Source organism: Pararge aegeria, chromosome 13 (genome assembly GCF_905163445.1).
Source record: "Pararge aegeria chromosome 13, ilParAegt1.1, whole genome shotgun sequence".
Lineage (NCBI taxonomy): Eukaryota > Metazoa > Arthropoda > Insecta > Lepidoptera > Nymphalidae > Pararge > Pararge aegeria.
The window spans coordinates 15866792-15873326 of NC_053192.1; the positions used below are offsets into that span (position 1 = coordinate 15866792).

Genomic DNA, 6535 nt, shown 5'->3' on the forward strand with positions numbered 1-6535 from the left:
TTGGTGGGAACAGGTTTTTTCTCTTATAGTGTTTAAAAAGAAGTCAAAGTCAAGGTCAAAAATATCTTTATTCAAGTAGGCCATTATAGATGGCACTTTGGATGTGTTCGTTACAGATAGTTGCTGGCAAGTTGGACTTCAGTTATGTGAGTCGATGCTCAATTTCAAATGGATTGTAGCGGCAGTGATTCGCATATTCAATTATTAATTTTCTTTTTATTATCTTTTGGGTAAGGAGTTTTTTTTTTAATTTGAGCCTTGATGCCTAAAAGTATGTGTTCAGGGTTATGAGGTTAGTATAGCTTTTTGTGACAGAAATCGTCCGGGGAAGTAGGTACTGCCGCCATAATTAAGCAGCATTGCTCCGTTCCGATCGGAACGTGACTGCCTGTAATTACAGGGCCGTGGGTTCAATTCCCATAACTGGAAAATGTTTGTGTCATGAAAATTTATATTTTTTAGTGTCCGGGTATTTATCTGTATGTTATAAGTATTTATGTATATTATTCATAAAAAAATATTCATTATTTTCGTAGTATATTTATTTATTTTCAATGTTACTTAGAAACCGATTAGGAGTATGTTTTCAACATAACTGCCACACCAGGTTACTGCTACTTTGTGAGCAGCTTCAATTGAATAAAGAGCATAGAAATAAATATATGTGTAGTCAAAGTGCATATTAAAGCTGATTTTAACTTAGTCTCCTGGTATGCAGTAAAACTTTTTGCCTAAAACCAAATTTCGCGCATAGGAAGAGCGGATTTAATTAAAACCAAAAACTAATAATGAGTGTTAGCTCGAAAAGTTCAGAGAGTACCATAGAGTGCCATTACAGATTTTGTCATCAGAATTTTAAATTGCTACGCCTGTATTATACTAAAGCATATTTTTTACTTCGATGGCCTATTCCATTGAGTCTTGAATAACATAGGCACCATAATTAATGTGCATGCATCAGGTTGACCGTGCTGATGCCCTGCCCACGCTGCCGATTTTAATTTATTTAGTTTTCTTGATAAATATCCAGTGAACAGTGGTAAATTTTAAGTTTCGGAGGTGGGTGGGATCAATGTAACGCAGTTTTATACTTTTACAGTGATTATCGTTTCATTATTTTATGCGGTTAAGTTATGTTATTGTTTACAAATAAATAATATATAATAGAACTGTAACGAATCCAATTCTGTACATTTTAGATATTTAAAAAAATAGTTTTTGAGGACATTCTATAACGGATACTGAACACTGAACTTGTCTGTTTGTCTGTATCTGGGCCGCGGATTACGCTGAAACTGCTGAATGAATTCAAATGAAACTTAGCACGATTTGAGTTTATACTTCGAGGTTGGACATAAGACACTTTTTAACCCAAAATTCAGCTCAGTTCCTTTTTGAGAGGGGGTGACAATATTTGACGATTTCACACCATAAAGTCAAAGGTACATGATTGAAGGTTTCAAATAGTGGGTGATTAAACTACCAAGAGCAATAACAGATATTGTAGTATTGTTGACATAAATAGATTTTGTATATATTGCCACTTCTTGTGCTATTGAATAAACTCTATGTTTGGTATCTGATTTATTCAGGTAGGTTTTGACTAAGAAGCAGTACGTTTCGTCCTGTACTAGGCCGAGTAATAATATAATACATAAATAAATATACTACGACAATGCACACATCACCATCTAGCCTCAAGATAAGCGTAGTTTGTGTTTTGGGTACTAAGATGACTGCTGAATATTTCTGTTCATAATATATATATAATATACAGATAAACACACACTCAGACATTGTAAAACATTCGTGTTCATCACAGAAACATTTTCCAGTAGAAGGAATCGAGCCCACGGCCTTGGACGCAGAAAGCAGGGTCGCTGCCCACTGCGCATATCGGCCGTCAAAATGTAATTGACGGAGATGGCTGACCTGTGTAAAGCGAAGCTGGAAATCCATCGCCTGTAAGCAGAGCTTCTCTTCTATTTCTTCGCAGGGTATGCGAGGGACACGTCCAGCAACGTGTCACCTTGTGTCCGTCCATCAATCTGAGGCGTAGTTGTGCAAGATAGGCAACCACACCCTTCAGATCGGAACATAGTAATACAATTTGGCGGAAGCAATGCTATTATCAAAAATAAGCTTAATTTGCTATACTCCGCGTACAGCAGGAGAATCTGTATGGTGTAATTTATAATTTCTTCAATGATTATACTCAGGCAAAGTACTCTCTACGCACGGTTCGCTCCGAAACCCGAGCATCCAGGAGCAGTCAAGGCACCTCACCGCACCTCACGCCGTATAAATAAATTCCGCCCTCATCATCTAAATGCCTGGTATTCTTCTACTGTTCGAAATACCAGATCATTTATACCGCGCACTTGCAAATTATGGAACAATCCCATCTGATGTGTTTCCTCAAAAATACAATCTAGGGTTATTCAAGGGGCGGATAAACAAATTCCTTAAAAGCCGGCAACGTATCGGTGGCTCCTCTGGTGCTGCAGATGTTTATGGGCGGCGGTGATCACTTACTCGTATCATCAGGTGACCCACTTGCTCGTTTGCCCGCTACTAATAAAAAAAAAAAGCAATGCTGCTTTCCGGCAAAAATAATCATGGCGGTAGTACTTCCCCGGACGAGCTCTATCACAAAAAGCATAATATATCTACTACTACGTGTATGCTCTTCACTGGTTCTCAGAGCTATGTGCGCCACTTCCTATTTTGTGGCAAAAATTTTAATTTTAACTCCTCCCCCCTCCTTTAATTCAATCATTTATAAGTCAAGTAAGTAGGCAAGCGTAATTATGTCAACAATTAAAAAAAACGTTATTCTTTTTCAAAGGGAAGCTTGAAAACAAATCATCATTAAGCAGAAAATGGGAAGGCGTTTATTCCTATTCGCATTTAATTTTCCGCAATTTAGATTGCTTTGCCGTAAGTTCTTGCACATAATGAGTTGCGAGCTTTGCTGCAAAGCTCTGCCTCGGCTTCAAACTGGTGACTTATTAAGTTCTAGCTTTTTATCTAACGACGGATAGGAAATGCTTTTAGAAGTTTTGTTAATTCAAAGTTCACTTAACAATTATTGATTGTAAAGTCAACATCTTCTGAGGATGCTCCGTTTTCGAAACGTGCGTAGAGGGTATATTGCCGAAGATCTGTTTGGTGTGGAGTATAAGGATTGAAGAAATTATACACCACACAGATTCTCCTGCTTTTCGCAGAGTATAGCAAACTAAGCTTAATTTTGATAATATATCATAGATTTCCACAAAGTAACGCCTGCTTCTATCTAATATCTAAAAATTCAAAATTTGAAATTTCTAAAATCATTTATTACTCATAGGCCTAATTTTTGAAATGTCAAGTCACTTTGTTTGTCGTGATCTTAGCATAGGTTCGGTTTTACCTAGAAGAAGCCGGCAAAAAACTCAGCAGTTGCTGATTTCGACATCTTCTTTTTGTAACAAAAATTATGATGTCTTTCGTGAGATGAAAATCGTGCGGCAAATTCAAATTTTCTGTGTTCACGTAGGCCTATCACAGGCACTTATGAAGCGTTCATAAAACAAGGTTAGGTTCATAAAAAGGTTTATTCTAGCATATATGTTTTAGAGAAAGCAACTTTGGTTAAATCTAACCTAGATCTTTTCAGGAACAGTTACACAGTTAACAGTTACAGACTTATTTCCAAGTCGCATTCGAAACAAAAACCGATTAATCTTATATCTTTATATGTTACATATAAAGCTGAAGAGTTTGTTTGTTTGTTTACTTGAACGCGACGATCTCAGAAGCTACTGGTCCGATTGGTTGAAGATTTCTTTCAGTGTTTGATAGCTAATTTATCGAGAAAGGCTAAAGATTATGTATTTTCATGCTCAGACCAATATGCGCATAGCACCAATGAAGAATGTTTCAAATCGGGGGGTTTTTTGAGTGAAGGTGAATTTGCACAGATCTTGAATGGTTCTGGATACGATTCCCTGGTCAGGGTAAAATAGTTAGTCACTGACTGTGACACAGGGAAAAGGTAATCCAACAGTCCTGGTTGTTATCACTAACAGTTTAACCCCGCCAACCCACAGTCGAGCAGCGTGATGGGTTTTTGCACTACAAGTGGGATATTAACAGACGAGGATGATGATTATGACTCTATTGAAATTTTTGTAAAAAAATAATAGATAAAAATTGTTTTTATAGAAGTTAAAAGTTAACAAATGTTACAATTAAATTAAAAAAAATGTTAATTACTTCTTTACCCCTGGTGGGACTCGAACCCACAATCCCCGGCTTAGGAGGCCGATGCCTTATCCATTAGGCCACAGGGGCTATTGATGATAACGACAAATCTTTTGTAAGGAATCCCTCCAACTAAACCTATTTTATTTTTCTAAAACGCCATTCTTTTTTTCCCATACCATTTTTTCTTACACTTTAAAGAATTAACTCGCGTCGGTGGCCCCTTTACTGCTTCATTTTACCACATTCCTTAAACCATAACTCTTATGACAGTATTTATAAACACGATATAATATATTTTTTAATAAGTCTGAATAAGTCTTCGCAATGCTTTTTTAAATTATCATTACCACAATATTTTACTGAATTAATGAATCAGTACTATACTATATTAATATTTATACAAAGCTGCTGATATTGAAACTTTATTCATATTGCAGAAAAGAGCTGAACGGTCAATATATAAACTTAAATCACGTGAATCCCTCCGTGAAAAATTTAAAGAAATAGGTATACTTACGGTAGCATCACAATATATTTATAACAATATCGTATTTTTAAGACAACATATTGGTCTATATAAACAAAAAGTGGATATAAACAGTCGACTTACAAGAAATGGTCATAAATTGGTGACATCTGCATATCGTCTGCGAAAGGTGCAGAAGTCATTTGTGGGATTGAGTATATGCTTTTATAATATGATTCCTAAGGTAATTTTGGACCTACCAATGCATAAGTTTAAAGAATGTGTTAAAACACATTTATTACAGCGAGGTTATTAAACAATTGATGAATTCCTTAATGACAAGGTTTCTTGGAAGCATCCAGCTCCGCTGTCATCTCTCACAAGATAGAAAAATGAATTTTAAAATGTAAAATGTCAATTGTTGATATTGGAAAAGAGCAACTGCTGAGTTTCTTGCCGGCTTCTTCTCGGTAGAATCTGCCTTCCGAACCGGTGGTAGAGTCACTACACACAGACAGACTTGACGTTTCAAAAGTGCTTATATTACATAGTCATTATTTTTTATTATTTTCCTTTGCTCTTTTTTGTGTTAGTTTAGCTAGTTTTGTTCTATAGTATATATTGTCAACATTTTAAATATTATTTTATATTTAAGAATTAGTTTTTTTTATTTATTCTAAATGTATGTTTTGTTCGCGGTGCTTGATTCGTCAAGTTTATGTCACAGCCTGATGGATCTTACAGCTTATAAGTACTCTTATGTCTCTCTTAATCATTTTTTCTCCTTCTAACTGACAATATAGTTTTATACTACATTTATATGTTTTTTCATTTTTTGTTTAGTTTTTAAGAGTTGTTGTTGTAACCTGTTTATTGTCCTTTAAATAAATAAATAAATAAGGCCTACTTGAAATAAATGAATTTTGAATTTTTGAATTTAATACAATTGGGCGGCCTTATCGCTATACAACGATCTCTTAGGCAACTAAAGGCTTAAAACTTATCTATATAATACAACTGTACGTCATCATCGTCATCAACCCAATACCGGTCTACTGGAGCGCACGGGTCTCCTCTCAAAATGAGAGACGTTATGGAGAACTCTCAGGCATGCAGGTTTCCTCGCGATGTTTTCCTTCACCGTTTAAAGCAAGTTACATTTAAATTGCTCTAATTAAAAATGCACATAACTGCGTCAATGGTGAGTGCCGGGGCTCGAACTCGGTCTCCGCGAAAGGAAAGCCTAAGCATTACCCACTAGGCTATCACTGCTTCACCGCCGATAGCCCTAACTATCAACAAGTTGAAATTTCAATGGCCATCATGAAAAATAAGCTTAATATCCTCCGCGAAAAGCAGGAGAATCTGTGTGGTGTAATTTATAATTACTTCAATCCTTATACTGCACACCAAACAAATCTTCTGCAATGTACCCTCTCGTTTCACTCCGAAACCGGAGCATCCTCAGGAGATGTTGACTTTACAATAAATAATTTTTAAAACAATGACCATGCTTGTCGTAGGTGTGATAGCCGTTGGATCAGAAAAGCTCTAGAGTGGAGACCTCGAACAAGCAAGCGAGGTTCGGGACGCCCTCCAACACGATGGACTGACGACATAAAGATAGTGACGGGGCGTGGGTAAATAAGGAAGGCTGAGGACCGGGTGATCGCTAGCTAATAGCAATACGCTGTGACTTCTTAATTGATATTTAAAAGGAACGTTAAGGACGTCGGAATGTTACGGCAACCTGCCAAACTAAATGTTAGTTTAGAGAGGTCTGTGAAAAGTATGATGTGACAAACTCTACTTACGACA

The 6535-nt window shown here is 36.4% G+C and overlaps 1 non-coding gene across 1 annotated transcript; it reads right to left on the reverse strand.

Annotated features, from left to right (window-relative positions):
* Positions 1 to 4265: 4265 nt before the first annotated feature.
* Trnar-ccu lies at positions 4266 to 4338 on the reverse strand. The gene has a single exon. It is a non-coding gene; the product is annotated as a tRNA-Arg (tRNA).
* Between the last annotated feature and the right edge of the window lie 2197 nt (positions 4339 to 6535).